Below are 21,877 nucleotides of genomic sequence, written 5' to 3'. Positions count from 1 at the left end.
CTCACTACAGCATAACAGCAGCCAGTCACCAGAGAACAGCAGCAAAAAGTTAAAAGCAGTTTCAGAAGTTAGATGCACAGTCTTAAACACACAAAAAAGTGTGGCAGAGCAAAGTGTCTAACAGATTATAAAGCATCAGAGGGTCACTTAGTTTCTGGCCACTATCTATGTGGTTTCACTAAGCATATTATGGATTTCAAAGTGCTAAAATACTTCATGCTCCTACACTTGTTTCCCCTCTAACATCTAATATGTGTATCACATAAAACGCCTTGCATTAGAAATAATTATGATTGAGTCTTTCTGATCTTAAGTACTTATGTGTTTTCGACATGGATATCAAGTTTCCGATTTCATTTCACTCTACTCTGAAATTAAATTTCTTGACATCTATGTCTCAAACACATATTAAGCTGATAGTGACCAAAAATCCAATTATAATCCTGTGTGTTACATGTTTCTGTCACGAATGTCAATATTCACCTCTTGAGCTTCACTTTGCTCCCATCTCATCAAATGCATAGCAATTGGTTGTAATCAGAGACCCAACACTATTCCTCTATATTCTTGTCTTACCTTTGCATAGAAGAATAATATTTGTATATTCACAAACTGAGGACATTTTTGGTCCATTCCATCATTTTGTGTTATGCCAATCCACTTTAGGCCAGATATCCTGTTTCTCTCTATGCTTCCCCTATTTGTACCACAGTTCTACTCTTAAATTACACTGGCTCCTTCCACTGGTCATTGAGATCTGTTATCACTTTATTGCCTTCATCCTTCTGCTCTTAATGATTCTGCATTAGGCCTCATTTCTGCTTCTGTTCATTACTTAGGTGCATTTATGTTTTTTTCCTCTGATTCTGGAGCGGCTTGTATCTTACTGTTTGCTTTGTTCAACGTTTCTTTCACCGTTGATGCATTCAAAAACTGTCTTTGTTTCACTGGTCTGTGCTCTCTTTCTTTCCCTTATTGAACTTCCTTGCCATGTCACGTGGGATCATTTGACCCAGATATCTCATTCTACCTTTTATCCATTGCGTTAGACAAGTGGTCTTCCTCTCTCTAATCATAATGCAAAGCCATGCTGCTCCTGCGGCCCTAACCTATTCTGTGCTTCTACTGAAAATGCTGTGATTCCCTAGGCTGTTTGAATACCTAATACTGATCTTTCCAAAGAATGACTCATTAAGCTGGATAAATAACCCAAGACATGTAGTAACCCTTGTTTTTAATTTGTACCCTAGCATCAAGATAACTTACTGTTTTATTAGAAGTACTAGAAAACTTAGTCCTGATATATTGTTATTCTATATGCATGCATAACTGACTTAATTTCAATATTTAAGCAACTATTCTTTGGTTTTGTATGGGTAAATAATGAGTTTAATACATGTGTCTCTTCCTGCTGTCAGCTTAACCTACACAACGGATTCTCTCCCTGTTCCACACAAGATTGCTGGGTACATGGAATGCAGGAGACATTCTGCTTTTATACAGTTTTTTTGCACTGTATTCTACTGTAGTTTCTGACAGCCCTACAAACCTCAGATTTTGTTATCTGCATTATATAGCTTCAGTGCAAGAAAGTATAGCTATTCAAATGAAATGGCAGTTTATTTCTCTTGCTGCTGTATTAGGTCTACCTAGTTTATTCTTGGTCTTATAATATTCTATTATTCCAAAATTATTTTTTAATTTCCTTATCCTGTCATGATAAGCATGACTAAAGCCCATTTTTTCATCTTTCTGCCACCTCCATTATTTCCTACATTTTATACAGCACTTACTGATCCAGATCATTTTTTGCCTGAAATTTCTCAGCTTACATTTCTTCTAGGATATGTTTGCTAATTTTCAAGTATTTCAGCCTCAAACATTTCTTTTAAAATTGCCTCAGCATACTGAAAGAAAACCTCGCTGTCCACATTGACTCAAAGCTGTGACCCCTTCCACTCCCACCTTTGATGCATAGCCTGCCAATGCATAGCCTGCCTTAGGCATAGGCCAACTAGGTGGCTGGCTTGGGCACTGCTCTAGCAGGGGCTGTTTTCCCACTATTTATTTATTTATTTATTTTTGTAGTAAATAAATTGTTACTTTAAAATGTGTTGAATAAATACAGGAAAAAATGAAGAGTAAGACAAACTGTGAGAAAAATGAACAAAAAATTAATCTGGATGGTGTAGGTAGACCAGAATGGGGGCACCGAGTTGTGGTGGGGTACTGTGGAGCCCTTTTGGCTAGGGCACCAGCTGACCAAAGGCCAGCCCTGCAGTATGATGTGATTCAAAGAATGGTTTAGTTCCTAATTTAAAAGCATACATAAACCAAGAAAAAACAGGAAGTGCATTGCTGCTAAAGAAAAAACTGAATTGTAAAATAGATAAATGTAAAAAAGTCTTTGAAAGGACACATATGGTTGAGAAGACTCCTTTCAGTTGTGCAGTGCAGCTGATCTCATGTACCCTCATTTAACCAGTGCATGTTAAGCAGAACCATATCTGTCTCACGTTGTATTATTTGTGGAGTCTGTGTAATGCACAGTGTGTTTAGCTTTAAGAAATTCCCATAAGGCTAGTGGGCATGTGGGATATCACATGGTTCTGTATTGATTTTTGAGTTGCTGCTATGTTAATAAAGAGTGTGCATTCAGTCTGTCTCCTTAGGGCATATACTTGGCATCAAGTCTGAATTTGTTATGAATAACAAACCCAATATTGCATGTGTCAGAAGTAGGCATAATGTTGACCAAGAATTCATCTTTTACTAATATTTGGCTAAGTACAGCAAACAAGCAACTCAAGGGCATGTCCATCATCTTCTCTCTTAAACGATTATTGACAGAAGAAATGAAAAGTGCCAGAACAGAGGTGGCATTTCATTACATAAGTAAACATACAATAGTAAATAAAAACCAAGCACTGATTCCCAAGCGAAAAAACAGGAAATTCACAGGTAATCCACAGGTAATCCACTGAGTTTATTTACGGACTTATACGAACAAGTGAAACAATAAAACTATGAAGTTTAAAACTAAATCAACATAAAGCGCTTTTCGTCCGGATCTTATCCGGACTTCTTCAGACAAACAGTTCCATACCAAAAGTTAAAATTCAAATAATTAAGCACCCAGAGCACTGACCAATCATACCCAGTTCTGTACTTAACTAGCTCTTAAAGAACCAACCTTTCTGTTAAAAACAAGTGTTGTACCATAATTACCAGCTACTATGTAGCATGTTCGTTGTATTAATCAAACTCCTGTGTCTTCCTTCTTGCACATCAGCAAAAAGCAAGACAAGTCGCACATCACAATGGTATAAAATGAGTACAATCATTGAAACAAAAATCTATTACAAAAACTGACATTCTTAAAAATTACAAAACTGCTGTGACCCTTTACGTTAGCCTCAGTAGTTTACTTGTTGGTATTATAGTATATTACAAAAAATATTGTATGCTCTTACTTTTCCATACCACCACATATAATGTACTTTGTTCAAAGTTAACAATGAAAAATATTCAAACTCCATACTCTAAAGTATTGGGTACATTAATAAATGTGGAGGTTGTTGTCTAATATACTAAAGACTAGAATAGCTCCCTCACCACAAAATTGGGTTTATATACCTAACAGTTTACCAAAATAAATTATGATAATATTATCGATAACATAGAAGGTGGTATATACAGTCTAATGATGCCAGTTTATTAGTATTCGTGTTTACATTTAGTCCTGTGATCTATAAATGCTTACCCGGCCACTAAATACTGCAAAATAAAGTCGAGTTAATACGTAACAGTCCTATAAGGTGTACTATTAACCTTACCTCAAAAATATTGTTATAACTATTATGACCTATCCAAAAACTACCCTGTAGGTTAACCATAAATATCATGAAGATGTCACATATTCATAATGATATGTGAAGCACTGGTGTTTATTGTATATATAAGTCAAAATACTAAACATATATGGACTACATACCCTACCTCAGTGAACTATTAAAAATTGGGGTTTAACCACGTCATTGTAAGTGACCTATCTCCAAAGGCTCCTTAATTTTAAAATACATGCTATGGAGCAAGTTTCATTAAGACCTGGGTCCATAAATGCTCGTAAGCGCAATTGCCAACTTAATTCCTTTTTCTCAAGCAATAGCTTGATGTAGTTGTCATTGAAGAACCTAGCTCCTGTATTATTGTTATTTATTTGACAAATCATCATGAATTTAAATTTATGTCCGCTGTTCTGCTCACAGTGTTTAGCTAGAGCATTTTCACATTTCTTCTTGCTAATTGCATATAAATGCTCGTATATTCTATCTCTCAAACAACGGTCCGTCTTCCCTATATAGAATGACGTACAATGTTGGCATTGGGCCAAGTAAACTATGGACCTTGTATTACAATTAAACACATCCCAAATTGCAAAAGTTTATTTTCTAACAGTAAAAGTGTTTGAAGTGTCTATAAAAGGACAATATTTACATGCCCTACATTTATGTGTACCCGAGTTATTTTTCTTCACTTTACATTTTGTTTCTAATAAATTTTTCATGTTGGGTCCCTTCCTAAATGTAATAGTTGGAAATTGGTCTATTTTACCAGAAACATCCGTATCCAATGATAGACAAAACCAGTGTTTTCTTACTATTTTCTGGATGTCTATAGCCTCCGGGCAATAAGTAAATGTAAATGCCAGGGAGAAGTTTTTGTTTTCCATCGAACCATCTGTAATAATATTCACTTCTTCCCTTAGGCTAAGTTATTTTTGTTCGTGGGCACTATTAGTTGAAATGTCAATTGTATTTGTAAATCAATTGTTGAATTTCCATTTAAAATGGGTATATATATCCCATTTCTCCTCTTGGTTTTTACCTCTTGAAAAATATCCCCTAAAAATTGACTAGGGTACCCTCTATGAGAAAACATCCTATATAGTAAGTTACATTCCTGTTCAAAGTCCTCGTTCGTAGTTATCATCCTGGCTGCTCATACGAGCTGGCCTTTCACCACAGATTTCTTTTGGTGGTGTGGATGTGAACTTGTAAAATGTAAGAATGTGTTCGAATAAGTACTTTTTCTATAAATTTTTGCTATATATCTACCTTCTCGTACATTTTTACTCAATTCAACGTCCAGGAAGCTAATCTTTGACTCCTGAAAATTTTTTGTAAATTTTAAGAAAGTACTTGCTGAGTTGAAGAAAGTAACAAGTTCCTCAGCAAGACTACTATCTCCATCAAAAATAATGAATATATCGTCTAAAAATCTCTTATAGAGATGGGTTTTTTTTTCTTTCCACTCACTGTTTAAAATAAAAGTAGTTTCCCAGTAGGCCATGACTAGATTTCAAAGCTCACACCTACTGGGGAACCCATTGCTATCCCAATCCTCTGTAGGAATAGTTTGTTATCAAATGTCACATAATTATTTTTCAAAATTATATCTAAGAGTTGTTCTATTAACAAACATTCATTCCTTGTTGCTCCTTTTTCTCTGATGAAATCCACTACCCATTGTGTACCTAAATTTTGTGGTATACATGAATAAAGATCACATACATCCACTGTAAGGAAGTTTAATTCACTATTAAATATTAGTGACTCTATTACTTCCAAGAAGGACCAAGAGTCCTTCGAAATCTGTACTTCCTTAGCCACATATTTTTTCAAGATTGAGTCTGCTAATTTTGCACATGGGTATGTGATGGATTGCCTTGCGTCCACCAAAGGTCTAAATGGTGGATTACACAGGCTTTTATGAATTTTCGGTACACCAAACAGTTTTGGGATTTTAGGAGACAGCATTGTTAAATAGTGATTTAAATTAATGTCAATTAAACCATCAGTATATAAATCACTAATAAACATTTTTATTCTGTTGTATGCTTGATTCAGTTGGTGCTGGTTCACTCTCTCATATGTTTCCTTTTCCAACAGTGATGTTATTTGCTTATTATAATCTTCATTGTACATTACAACCAGGCCCCCACCCTTATCAGGTTTCATGAATCTAACTGGTAGGGTCCTGAACAGTGTTAGTAGTTGTTTTTCCTCATCTGTAATATTTTCATTATGACCATCCTTTTTGAAATTCTTCGCCACTTGTCTAAATTCTTGTTCACATAAATGTTCAAACATACCTATAACTGCATTACATGGAGGGTTAAAAGTGCTAGTTACCCTTAATTCATTATGACTATACAATGAATTTCCTAGTAATACACTAAGGTTCAGGTTTGAGGTAAGGTTAATAGTACACCTTATAGGATTGTTACGTATTAACTCGACTTTATTTTGCACTATTTAGTGGCCGGGTAAGCATTTATAGATCACAGGACTAAATGTAAACACGAATACTAATAAACTGGCATCATTAGACTGTATATACCACCTTCTATGTTATCGGTAATATTATCATAATTTATTTGGTAAAACTTTAGAGTATGGAGTTTGAATATTTTTCATTGTTAACTTTGAACAAAGTACATTATACGTGGTGGTATGGAAAAGTAAGAGCATACAATATTTTTTGTAATATACTATAATACCAACAAGTAAACTACTGAGGCTAACGTAAAGGGTCACAGCAGTTTTGTAATTTTTAAGAATGTCAGTTTTTTTAATAGATTTTTGTTTCAATAATTGTACTCATTTTATACCATTGTGATGTGCGACTTGTCTTGCTTTTCGCTGATGTGCAAGAAGGAAGACACAGGAGTTTGATTAATACAACGAACACGCTACATAGTAGCTGGTAATTATGGTACAACACTTGTTTTTAACAGAAAGGTTGGTTCTTTAAGAGCTAGTTAAGTACGGAACTGGGTATGATTGGTCAGTGCTCTGGGTGCTTAATTATTTGAATTTTAACTTTTGGTATGGAACTGTTTGTCTGAAGAAGTCCGGATAAGATCCGGATGAAAAGCGCTTTATGTTGATTTAGTTTTAAACTTCATAGTTTTATTGTTTCACTTGTTTGTATAAGTCCGTAAATAAACTCAGTGGATTATCTGTGAATTTCCTGTTTTTTCGCTTAGGAATCAGTGCTTGGTTTTTATTTACTATCGTTGAATTTTCATTTATAAGTAAACATACGCCAAGACTGAATGAACACAAAGCCAAGAAAACAAAATTTTGTCTAGCTCTAACAGCAACAAGCAATTCATCAAATAACAAAGGACACAAAAAGAAAATTAAGCACTGGTTTAAAAATTGCATACTACAGTGTATTAAATAAACCATTTCAAATTCAGACAACATTCTGATTTTTTTTCACAGCTCTTTATCTCAGCAACTATCATGTTTTTATACATCTTGACGTCCACACTATTACTCATTCCACCAGCAACAATGGAAATCTCGGCAATATGGCAGAAAAAAATGGAAAAAAATTGTTGCAGAAATTGTGTTTTGTAGTAGTACTTCTGAGAGTGCATGTCACAACTGATGCCATTAAATTATTTACACACACACACACACACACACATATGTATATATATATATATATATATATATATATATATATATATATATATATATATATATATATATATATATATATATATATATATATATATATATATATATAGATATGCATATATAGTTCAAGCACAAACATTAGAATCAAACCTCATAGTAAATCCAGACAAAAAGGGCCCAAAACACTTAAATGTGTGTAGGAAACTTTTATTCCAGTAGAACAAACATTCAAGCAGCTTTTGTAGCAGCCGTTCAGCTCCAACAACACAGACCGGTGACCGGTATCGCCCCCTGGTGCCGTCGGTGTGAAATTAGAATACAGCAATCACCAGTATTTATGTCATGGTCCCAATTCAGTTAAATGCATACACATTTTAAAGTGCACATTCCCTAATATGGAACCTACATCCAAAAAGCATATTTTTCAGTATTCATTATAAAGCCCCCAACTTCACCTTAGTGATATCAGTTGTAAACGTCAGAGAAGTGCACTCTATAAACACAAACTATAACATACCTCAGCACAATTCCTATTTGTTGGGATTGATGTAGTGGAAAAGGATAGAATGTCAGACATTACCAAACATGAGCTTTTAGATAAAAAAGAAAATATGTGGATGGTCAAGTTTGGGGCTTTATATAAGCCCGGACTTAATGATCATTGGTGATGTTTGATTCATAGTTTCACTGTCTTCTTTCTCAACATTTTGGTCAACATTATGTGTTTATATTGTGTATAATATTTTTACACATAATAGCTCTGGCCCGAACAACAGAATAACAAGAATATTGTAGATGATTATATGTACTTAATTGTATATGTAATAAGTTGATTGTTCCTTGAAAAATATGCTTTTTGGATGTGGGTTCCATATTACGGAATGTGCACTTTAAAATGTGTATGCCTTTAACTGAATGGAGATCATGACATATAAATACTGGTGGTTGCTGTATTGTAATTTCACACTGACGATGCCAGGGGGTGAAACCGGTTACTGGTCTGTGTTATTGGAGCCGAATGGCTGCTACAGAAGCTGCTTGAATGTTTGTTCTACTGGAATAAAATATTTCTACACACTTATTTAAGCATTTTGGGCCCTTTTCTTCTGGATTTACTATGAGGATTGATGCATTAATGGGTGCTGGATTCTAATGTTTGTGCTTGAACTGTGTATATTCCAAGCACCAAACTTATTTAAGCGTGCACCAGTTTGTTTTGAACGATTTGTATATATATATATATATATATATATATATATATATATATATATATATATATATATATATATATATATATATAGGTTCACAGGTTGGTACTAGACTATCGGCCATACATACAAGCATAGCCATAACAATTCCCTGGCTATTTCTTCCCACAATATTTACTTCCCTGGACCCCTGTCTAGCAGGGTGACTGACGTGATCCCCAGGGTGAATTTCCTATCTCCCATCCAATTGTCAAGGTTCCTTTTGAAGAGGGCCAAAGAGGCACTCTGCTTGACATGTACGGGCAGTCTATTTCAGAGTCTGGAGAGTCTCTGGGTCAGGAACCTATCCCTCCAGCATGTTTTGTTCATTGTGATGACAAGATTTAGATCTCCGGAGCGTGTGGCTCTGACGGATTGGGATTTCTTAAAGTGTAGCGTGTCCAACAGCTCTGGGTTTGACATGGCCTTGTATGTTAAGCAGAGATTGCCTTTGAGTAGATGATACGCAACAGAGTATATCTGGAGTTTTTTTATAAGGTCAGCACAGGGCATCTGCTTTAGGCTTATGCTTCTTTTAGTGAGGTTTTTCTGTGGCCTTTCCAGTTGTTGCAGATGTTTTGAGAGGTACATACCAAACAGGGCATTGTATTCTATAATGGGTCTAATAAGGGATGAGTACAGTGGGGCAATGACCTCCTTTTTTCTGGATGAAAAGCCCTTAGTGATGAGGTGTGCCACATAGAAGGATTTCCTGACCGTTGTGGTAATGTGGTTATCGAAGGTGAGACCACTGTCCACCTGTGTCCCTAAGTCTCTCATCACACTTTCGGTGTTTAGTGTACTGCCACCTATGTGGTAATTCACGGGTACATGTTTTTTTCCCAAAGGGGATAACTATACATTTCTTGGCATTGAGCTTGAGCCCATGGCTCTGGCACCAAGCATCTGTTTCTGTAAGGCACTTTTGTAGAATATCCACATCATTTGGGGATTCAATAATGACTCACAGTAATGGGATTAGCATATTCTGTCTACACAACAAGAATGTCACCCACAAAAGATCAACAATGGAAATGCCAGCAGTCAACTGTGACTGTGAGTAAAACCCTCACCCTATGCAACCAATAAAAAACAAAATAACATTGTTTTTGCAGAGGGGCAACTCCCCCTGCACCTTCCATGTCAGGGATTGCACCCCCACATTCCCTACTTATTGTATATTTATACTAACTCCAAGATTGCAAAATTCCTTAAGAAAGGGAATATTCCCTCACCCAGGGATTGTTGATCTAGCACAAGTGTCAAACTTTAGCATATATTGACCTTTTGTGGTCAACATACTTGCTTTCAGCATTGTGGTATGTTGACTTGTTGCAGTACACACTCTCTCTCTCTCTCTCTCTATATATATATATATATATATATATGTGTGTGTGTGTGTGTGTGTGTGTGTGTGTGTGTGTATATATATATATATATGTGTGTGTGTATGTATATAGAGAGAGAGTGCTGTTAGGATGACCACATATAATGAAACATATTCCATTAGCAATTAAATGTAGCATATTTCCTATGATGATATCTGTATGTCCCAAGAACTGTTGCTCAATCTTAAATACAATAAAGTGATTGTGCCAAACCAGTTTGCAGCAAAATAGAGGGAAAAATCGGGTCTATGTCACTTAATTGAATACATGAATACTGAACGCTCACAGGAGCGAATATTCACGTACTTGAAGTTTATGAATATTTTTTGCGGTACAGTGAAGATCAGGATTTTTGCCCTTTCCTCACTGTAGTGCGATCTCGGAGTAGGAATATATATTTAGCAGGGGGTGAGGGGAGCACAGCCCCCCACAATACCATTTTCTAGTATGCGAATATTTGCTCGTGTGAGTGTTTGATATTCACATATTTGATGAAGTGATACAGACTCAAAAAATCATGAAATAAAAGTGTTGGGGTGGCATTGTGGTTAAGGTGTTTACCTAACATACACAAGATAAAGGATTTAATTCTCACCTTTAAGAAAATGGATAAGCTCTAAATGACTCACAAGGGCAGCTAGCCTCATACTCATCTATACGTGCACTTGGGCATTCTCAAGTATAGATTCATAGGTGTTTACTAGGCTAATGACCCAAGGGTATTTTAAAGCCTAGACAAAGAAATTGAGGTGATGTAATTTTTTGGCTTGAAGACTCATCCTGAGTATCTGTGGTCTGCTGAAAGATTAATTTTAGTGCATTCTGAAATCATCTATGAAAGGCTTAATGAGGGTGTTAAATGAACAAATTGCCCACTGTATTCTCCTTTACAGTCTAAGTTGAGCTTGAATCCAACCAAGGGCATTACATAAGTGATATATATAGGTGTGCGCACAACACACATGCACACACACACACACGCACATATATATATATATATATATATATGTGTGTGTGTGTGTGTGTGTGTGTGTGTGTGTGTGTGTGTGTGTGTGTGTGTTTGTGTGTATACATACATACATACACATGCACACACACACAGATATATATATATGTATAGTCAAGAATGCCAGATGGAATTAAATATGTTCCATTACCAATTAAATGTAGTATATTTCCTATGATGATATCTATATGTCCCAGGGACTGTTGCTCAAATACAGAAAGTGATTGTACCTAACCATCTCTGTAGCAAAATGTAAAAAAAAAAAACAAAACAAACCAAGAAGTGCACTTAGGCATTGACAAATATAAAGAAAGGATAGCTGTCATGGTGTTTTGGCTTGATACTCATTATTGATATAACTTACACAGACTGTCCTGCAATGTGGTTCATAAAAGCAACACTAAACACAATATGGTACCTCATGAAATACCAAGCAAGTCATATAGTAAAACAGCTCAATATTTCTTTCATTTTAAGATTAGTTAGTACCTCATCTGTGCTGATTCTTATTCAAAGAATTCAGGATTCATCAGACTACAAGATGTTTCTTTGCATTCACTCATTACATTGATGAAATCCGTCCTTTAACTCATGGAATCCCTGACATCCTCATATCTAAGGATCCACACCACTTACAAACACCTTCTACTGCTGTTCTTTCAAGTACACATTAGGACCTACAACCATGGATGGGCACATTCTTGCTATCTCTGCATCTAGCTTGATGGACACTGGTATTTTGAGGCTATGTAACAATTTCCTTATATACACTGACAACTACTAAATTCTCGAACAGACAAATACAGTATGTGAGAGATGTAGTTACACATTGACACTGGAGGGTAGACTCTCACATACAGACACAAAAAGTAACAAACAGGTTGTCAGTGATTGACAAACATCACTCACCTCACCCACAAAGGGCCACACACATAGACCCACATATGCGAAGGTGCTCACATGGAACTTACTCAAACCTCAATGAACTCTCAGGCACAGTCTTCAGAAGTTATGCATGTACACGAACAAGACAATTCCCATTACAACACATAAATCCACGTCTCATTGTATCTCAACAACCAAGCTCATAAGGTCAAACACTCCACAACCCAGTATTCTGGTCATTGGAGACTTGAGTGTAAGACACACTGATGTCCTTCTTACCAGGCTGGATAAGGGCAAGGTTACTGTTAGTTGCCTGTCAGGGGCCCAGATTCAACAGATCATGCAAGCACTCAGGTCACTTACCCCTAAGTACCATTATGACTCAATCATAGTCCATGTAGGTGTGAATGACCTGAGATGTACCTCCTTGGACTATATCAAGAGAGACATAATTGAGCTCTCAGAATATGTGTCACAGGCAGGTATGAGCCTAGCATTGAACAGAATTATACCATCTCCAAGGATGATGCATACAATACCAGCAGAAAATGATCAACTTTAATAATTGGCTTAGCTACTGGTGACATTCCAAAGGGGTCCAATACTCGACAGCCTGGGAGGACATGCTTTGATGGGGTGGTCTTCACATGTCACCTCTAGGCTTTCAGATATTGGCCAAAATGTTATCCATCCCTATAGTGCCTTTTTTAGGCATTGCCAAACAGAAAAACTTTCAGACATAACAAAAGCTACTCAGGGGAAGTTAAAGTTATACTACTCGATGCTAAGAGCCTCAACAAGAAACTGCACTCCCTGAAAGCTCCCCTCACCTTGGACTATGCTAATGTCCCTACAGTTACTGAAACATGGTTCAAAGCCACGGAAAGGACTCCAGCAGTGCATGGCTATAGTGCCTTTCATATATTCCAACCACCCACCCATTAAACACAAAAGAGCAAAAGGCAGAGGCATGTCTATCTACATTAATGATAAGCACACCTCAAGACTGGTCAGACAATATGACATGCTTGAGCTACTTCATGTCCAACTAACTATGGGAAAAATCCATTACCATATTTTTGCTAGCTACAGGTCTCCCACCACAAACCAGGAAATCCATACATCATACCTAAAGTTATCAGAGTCACTCACCATCCAGCCCAATATCATACTCAATGGGTGATGTTAACTCCTCTCCATTAATTGGGATGCATACACGATTACTAATATGCAGGTCCAAAATTTTCTTGACTTTGTAAATTCAAATGCCATGGAGCAGATTTTCCGCACTCCCACTATGGGAACAAATATCCTAGACCTGGTACTCACAAATATGGGAGAATGCTGCACCCCACCCCACCTCAAGTGTCCTCACTGATAACATCAGATCACAAAGTCATCTCCCTTAAAATAAAGGTAAAACTAATCTCCCCACCTAACCCCCAAAACTGTAAGAAAGTCTCTAAGATAAATCACCCCCTATTAATGAATGACATAGCTAGTTTCCAAGCTCCCCCAAATCTAGAAAACACAGAAACCCATGCAGAGGAATACACAAAAGCCCTGTACAACCATATATAAACAACTGCATAGAAACTGCAGTATCAGATCAAAATAAATCCAGGCCAAACCACAAAAACAAGCCACCTTGATGGACCCCTGGTATTAATAGGTTGTACAACAAAAGAAAGGAAATTATGTCAAGACGTAAGGAGGAATGCATATAATACAGCAAAAAAGTCCCTCATTAACCTAAACAAGTGAATCAGGGAACTACTCAAGGTTCTGAAAGCAGACTTTGAGGCCTCCAAAGCTAAGGATAATGATAACGCATTTTTTAGTTATGTCCATAGTCTTAAGGGCAACACCCAACAATGTGTGGAATTAATTGTAGATAGCATCACCTATACTCAACCAGAAGATATAGCAAATCTGCTGACTGACAAATTCAGCTCAGATTTCACCTCCCCATTATCTCCAGTTCTCCCCAAGAAATACCCTCTACCACACTACTGCCATTTACCCCCAAAACATGGCTTCAATGAGGCGTGATGATATACCAGGTTGCCTCTTAAAAAGCTTAGATCGGGACTTATCAGGCTCATTAGGCTGTCTATTTAACCACAGCCTCCAGATGAGCTTTGTCCCAATAGAGTGGAGGACAGTCACAGTCATCCCTCTGCATAAAGGGGACCATCTTCTAACTCAGAAAATTACAGACCCATAAACATGACTAGTCTTGTATGTAAGGCCATGGAAAGAATAAACATGGACCTGACAAGTAATGACATGGGAAACCTCCAAACGCTGGACCTGACCCAATTCAGTTTTGTCAAGGGTAGATCATGCCTACTAAATCTGGTGGATTTCTTTGAGAAGTCGCTAAGGGCATGAATGATGGTAAAAGAGTACATGCCACTTATCTCAACCTGGCCAAAGCATCTGACCAAATTCCCCACTCAGGTATCATAAATAAACTCACAAAACTGGGCATAAATCCCTACATCACCAGATGGATAGCCAATTGGCTCATGGACAGAACACATGTGGTTAAAGTGGGTGAATCTTGATCCAGCAAGAGGCCAGTTACTAGTGGTGTGCTACCAGGCTTAGTGCTAGGGCCACTACTGTTTAGAATATACTTCTCTGAAGTCAAGACTAATGTGGCAAGCCTCTGGATAACAAAGTTTGCCGACAACTGCAAGCTTGGGGCAATCATTGAATCCCCCAGTGATGTAGATATCCTTCAGGAGGGTTTAGATCATACAAATGACTGGGGACAGAACCATGGCTTAAACCTAAATGTGAAAAAATGCATTATCATACCCTTTGGGAAGTCAAATACCCCTGAAAATTACAACTTCAATAGCACACCTCTAAGAGTACACTCAGAGTTTAGAGATCTATGTAAACAGATAGATAGTAGCCTGATCTTTGACCATTATGTGGCCACAGTTGTGAGAAGGTCTTTTTATATGGTACAACTTTTAAGTAAAGGTATGGTTTCCAGATCCAAGGAAATTATAGTCCTGCTGTATCCAGCCCTCATTAGACCAACAATCGAGTACAATGCACTATCTGGCATGTACTTGACTAGGCACTTACAGCAGGTGGATTTACCTCAGAGGTTCCTCATAAAGAAAATACAAGAGTGTAGACAAAATAAACTATGTGGATAGATTAAAAGACCTATCCCTTTACTCTGTCTCCTACCAACTATTAAGGGCAGACCTATGCCTGACCTACAAGGCACTCACAGATCCAGCCCTGATGGTGTTGCTACACATGGGCAAGTGAAACAGCATGAGGGTCACCCGATCTACAGATCTAAACTTAGCCAGTGACTGAAACAAAACGTGCTGGTGAGTCAGATATGTGTCTCAAAGATTACCCCTTTTTTTGGAACAGGCTTCCTGTTCACATTAATTAGAGCCCTTCCCTGGCTCTCTTTAAATGCAGTTTGGATCAATGGATGGGGACTCACAAATTCCCACCTGGGGTAGTGCCTAGGTCCCTTATAGACAGGGGCTATCTGTAAGATACTCAATGCACAGGCACACATCTATGCCATCCTCTTGCCCCTAGGGGCTATATATATTGGGTAAAATAGAATTATATTGGCTAGGCTTGTAAGGGCCCTTAAGCCATTAGCCTAGTAATCTCCTATGAACCTATGAACCTTTATCAGTCAAAAATTTTAAACATTCTCACAAGAGGGAATTTTGGTACATTGCTGCTTCACTAACAAAGCCACAGTCCAATTTGCAGGTTGAAATAATCATGCAAACTATTAAAAACAACATGAAAAACAATATTGACAGGTCAGGGTAGGACTGCTATATTTCTGTACATGAGTATAAAAAAAAAAAACATTCCATTTGCAACCAGATTGTTGGTGGGAAAGAACATGAAAACAAAGTTACCTACCTAATCTTCACTACTTCATCAAAAGAAATATCAAATGCAAGTCCACCTTGACAGAAATTTCTACAAAAGAAAAAAATCTACTATGACAGATCAGCTAAAGTGATGTATACCTTGAAACCCGATGATACTGTAGAATTCATAATCCATTCAACATGCTTTGAGAGTAACAGGAAGCAGTTGTGGCAAATCACGTTAACATACCAAAGTCCTGCATTATTGTACCTAGGTAAAAACTGAAGCTCGGGCACAAGTGTAAACATTTATGTAGCACTGGACTATTCTCAACTTGAAATATTGCATCTAAAAGCATATCAGTACATAGCTGTTCTATCCAGGAAGTGGCTCAGTGATCAACAAAGAAGCTGCTCCAGTGAAGTACATTTGCTCTTATTATGACACTACTCCATGCAACAGACTACCCATATCACTGGATGAGAGAATGTAATACCTGAAAATGTCACCTTACTAGATGTGTGTGCGTGTGCTGCACTACTTTAACCTCACCTATGACTAAACACTGAAGTATCAAGAGTTTGGAGTGCAATAATGAAACCATTCTCATGGAAAGACGTTGTATCATGTCATGATATCAAAGGTAATGCAGGTTCTGTTTCATAATTGCATTACATTTTTGTGTACGTGAGCAGTTGGAATGAAACTTGTGACATCCCAAAGCACTATAGAGTAGATCTTGTGTTATTCTCGTTAGAAACTATGATGCCTTTATCTTAAGGAGAACAATGTTATGTATAGTGCAGCGTAGCATTAAGAACTACCCATAAAGCTACTTTGCACACAGGATGACGTGATTCTGTCTTATCTTTCAGTTGATGCTGTGTTTATAAAAACGTTGAATGCATCCAACTTTCATTCCTCCTGTCTATAGTTTTTCAACAAGTCTAAACTACGTTTTTATGAGTAATGAACTCATTATCAGACATAAGGAAATAGCAGATGGACCAAACTATGGGAAGGTGATAAAATATTTTAATCAGCATACATTTTGTAAATTAGATAAATACAAGTACAATGTTTCTGCAAAATGCTGACAAGACAGGTTTGGGTTCCACTTCTGAGTGTACTCTGTCACTGTTGTCATGACCAAAGACCTATGTTTATAGTTGTGGAGCAGAAAGAAGAAGTATTCAAAAAAATGATTAGCAAATTATGTCACCAGAACATGCTTTAGAAAATGAAATATGTTTGTAATATCATATATCATTAAAGAGAGGATTGCATAAAAATAGGTCTTTACAGAGACACATTGTACAGTTCTTTACCTCTCTTGTATTCACCCAGAGCAGTAACACTGACCTCTCATGGCCACTATGCTTTTTAAAGCAGACTTTACTAGTCATTTAGAAGGGATATCTATCTTCTTTGATCTGGTTTTATCCATCCTAGTGGGCTGCAAAGCTATTTTTATTGTTTGAAATTTGAATCAAAGTGCTTAAACAAATTGCTTTGTCTGTATTTGTTTTGTGTGTGTGTGTGTGTGTGTGTGTGTGTGTGTGTGTGTGTGTGTGTGTGTGTGTGTGTGTGCGTGCGTGCGTGCATGCGTGCGTGCGTGTGTGTGTGTGTGTGTGTGTGTGTGTGTGTGTGTGTGTGTGTGTGTGTGTGGGTCTATGTGTGTGTGAGAGGTTGGGGGTTGATGTAATGGTTAAGGTGCCTACCTCAAAGACAAGAAGTACAGGGATTAATTCTCAACAAGGGAAATTAGCTAGACTTAAAATGGTCCACAAGGGCATCTAGCCTACTACTTTACCTATGAACCTATGAATCTATGAATCACCCAGGTGGGAGTTTAGTCCTAACTGAAAAGATAATGTTCGTAAGGAAAAAGTCAAGACGCAGCTGCTCACAGGTTCTTGCTGATCCAGTGGCAGTGAAACCAACATGGTATACTGCATCTATATCACGTTATCGAAAGTTTACTTAATGGAATCAATAAAGGTCAAACTTTATTGATCGATTAATTAAAACATCAAATAAAGTAAAAAAAAATAAATAAATAAATAAAAAATCTAAATGGTGCCCCCCCCCCCCCCTACTTAAATATACCAACTCTGAGACTGCACTCCATTTAGGTAAACGGAAATCTCCCCTTATGGAGATTTCCGTTTACTTGCATGATGTTTTTCACTTTACTTGCACGATTTTCTTCACTTTCGATATTGTCATGCCGACAATATCAGGCTTGATATTGTCAGCTTACGACAACGTGAAGTAGACCCAGTATACTGATGGTCTTGGGTTTGAATCGCAAATGAGAATTAATAACAATGATTTGAATAGTGGCTAAGCAGAAGGTTTTCTCTGTGTCTGTATGTAAGTGTGTACGTTTATTTTTGTGTTTGATCTTAAAAACCATGGAGGTGGTTTCCTAGCTGAAAAGAAAAAGATCTTAAGGGAAAACTCTAAGCCTATCTGCCCAGAGGTTCTTGTTGGTCCAACAGCAATGATACCAGCATGGTGTGCTGGAGGTCCTGGGGTCCAATCTCAAATGAAAGCTAATATCATCCTTTCACTTCTATTTATCAAAGGGTCTTTGAACGTTAGTGTGCCCATCCTCATTTCCTTTCCATTACTGAATTAGTAAAGTATCTCAGGTCGGTACTAAGGGAGTACAACATGGAGCTGATATTACATGATATTATATGAAGATCTATACCAGCAGGTGTTTTGCTTGACTTAAGTCAAATTTCTTTCAGCTTTCAACCAAGAGCTATAGGGGCTGTAGTAGTGTATATTCATTCATATTGTTGTTGTAGTCTGGTTTGTTGTCTTTTTGTACCATTAACACACAGATTGCTTTTAATTCCCAAACATCTTTATCAAACAGGTCAGAATGCAATAGCACGGAATGAGCCGATGGCTACATCTTATTACCTACATTTAAATAGTGATCTTAGACCACCACTCTTCCAAATTTTAGAATTTACATGTTCCTTTTATAGGCAATGATTGTATGCAGTCTGACAAAGTTAAACTAAAAATTAATAGAAATTCCATTCCTATTTATTTATATAAATTCCTCAAAGTAAATTTGTAAGATTTTTGAATTATTTGGAAATTGTAATGTACACTACAGAAAAAAAACTAAAGATTCTCACACCTTCTAAGAACCATGACTTTAAATTCATGTGTAGTTCAGTGGAAAGGTCAAAGATCACTTGGCATTGTAATTTTCCTTTTCCATTTCCTTGATAGCTTTGTTCTGAAAAAGGAATTACACATAATCCCTTATTTGAAGCTACCTTATTGTTAAATGAACCTCTCCTTCATAAGCTGTCTTCAGACAAGGCCATTCACTATCAGATAATGGCTCTGTTTTACAATACTTTAAAGAAAAAAACTTAAATTGCAGTGACAAAAATACATGCTGCTTTTATTGATTTCAGCTTAGTTTTATAATCTATAGCTCAAAGAACAGAGAGGGCTGATAAGATGATACTGTTGCTTTGTTAATTTCTAATTAATATTATTAAAGACATAATCTATATTCAGCAAAATTGTATTCAAATAAAGGTATTAAAACAGGCTGGATATTTGTACCTACTCATCTCATGGCATAAGTACATTGATGACTGATAACCCTATAACATCCTGATTTTAATTTTTTATGAATATTCTTGTTCTTTCCTTCTCACTCACCTTACAAGATGAATATTTTTAAATGTCTTACATCAGGACAGATACTGCAGTTAGACAGACATATGTGATATCTAAACGCAGAATCTCTCACTCTTTACACACACACATATGTGTGCGTGCGTGTGCGCGCGTGTGTGTGTGTGTGTGTGTGTGTGTGTGTGTGTGTGTGTGTGTGTGTGTGTGTGTGTGTGTGCGTGTGTGTGTGTGTGTGTGTGTGTGTGTGTGTGTGTGTGTGTGTGTGTGTGTGTGTGTGTGTGTGTGCTTGTGTACTTATATATGTGCAGAGAGAGAGAAAGAGATGGTGTTCTGTGATATATTTCATTCCCTTGGTCTGTAGCATGCACAGTGCTTGCTGGTGCATATCATAATGTTACATGCTTGTCTGCATCTCACTTTGATCCCCATCAACTGAATAAGCACATCCTCTGAAACAGAACAACACAAAGATAAAAAATATAGAACTATATACAAGCCTATCATACATGAAAAATATATGTACAGACAGAGGCTGGAGAACCTATATAGATACCAGAGGATGGCTGAAGAGTAATACATACCCATAGCAGAAGACAGTATCACAGATCAACTGATCTGATGAATATATATACATTTGTATATATCTACTGCATCTGTTTTTTGTGGGCTTGTTGCTACATGTGATTTGTTAGGAAGAATTCCAAGCAGTAAACAAATAAAACTCCTGCTGATATAAGAGGCTGAAGAAGGAAGTAGGGTTCAGAAGGCAAAGCCCTGAAACCTTTTTTGCCATGTAAGCATCATGGCACGCTGCTTACACAAAAGTAAGCAGGTTTGCAATTCAGTAAACATAGCTGGGTGGTGCGCATGTACACGCCAACACTGACGTATCTGTGGCATGCATATCACCTCATAAGTGGGTGAATTTCATGCAAATGAGGGAGGTGGATTGATCCAGCAAGCAGACAGGCAGCCCTGCAGATCCCGAGTCAGTGTTCTTAGTGTACACAGAAAAATTCCATGTACAAGATTTTAGACAGAAAACAGGGTCTGTAAAAACGTAGGTAGATGGACAGAAATGGCATAGCACATACAGATATGGGCAAAACTGTCCACCATTTGTCCAGAAACATAAGGGAAATAAGTAAGTAAAAATGCATGGTAGGATGTGTGTTAATGTGTAATTAATGGCCGCCCAGGGGTGTTGTGAGGCCTGACACTGCAGGCAGAGGGCATCTACAGCCATGGAAGGGCATTAATTACACATCAACACACAACCTGGAGGGCATTATTATGTGTTTAGAATAGAGTCTCTGTAAAACAGTTGAGTTTTACTTACTTATATATATATTTTTTTTTATTACAATATTATTATTTATATATATTTTGGATGTAAAATAGTTCCTCCACCTAATGTTTCTAAGTTGCTGTAGTATATGTAAATGGTGTTAGATGAAGCATTTTACATCCAAAATATATAATTTTTAAAAATATCTAGATATTTGCTTTATTTATTTATTCATTTATTTATTTATTTATTTGCCCCTTGCTGCTAAAATGGTTTCTTGCTAGTCGTTTGGTGATTGGAATCACTAAATAATGACATATATTTGACTTTCAGACCTTATTTCCCTCAGAAAATTCATGTTAACACAAATCCTTCTATTTAACTTATTTATTTATTTCTTTATTTATTTACTTATTTATTTAAAAGCTGTTCCTAGTTTGCAGCCTTTGTTCCCCCTTTATTTCAGGGTTTATTCACATTTCTTGAGATAAAAGGTGAAGAGGTACAAAAACCTTTTATTTGCTGCTGCCAGCACTGTCTCTCCCTATGTTACACAGACAACCCTCCAATTCACACACACTTGCCCTTCACAAAATGCATGCTAACAGAAGCTCTACTGCTTTTTTAAACAGGAATATGCTCCTATTTTGAGCCATTACTCCCCCTTCATTTATGATTTATTCATTTATGAAAAGAGAGAGGTACATAAACGTAAACCCCTTGAATGCTGCTGCCAGTCTTACATCGCTCTCACTCTTCACACTCTCATTCACACACCTTGCTCCCATGCATGCATTCACACACACAAACATAAACACACACACACAAACAGAAACATACACATACACATTTTTCTTTTATGTTTAGATTTTGCACTTGCTAAACACCAAAAGAGATGCTTAGCAAGTGTAAAATAACAGCTTGATCATTCTCGCATTCACTCACTCACATGCATGCAAACACTCACACACACAGACATAAGCACACACACACTTTTGTTTTTCTTTTTTTTT

Source organism: Protopterus annectens, chromosome 2.part1 (assembly GCF_019279795.1).
Source record: "Protopterus annectens isolate FY-2018-M chromosome 2.part1, PAN1.0, whole genome shotgun sequence".
In the NCBI taxonomy this organism is placed as follows: Eukaryota; Metazoa; Chordata; order Ceratodontiformes; family Protopteridae; genus Protopterus; species Protopterus annectens.
This window is presented reverse-complemented; position numbering follows the sequence as displayed.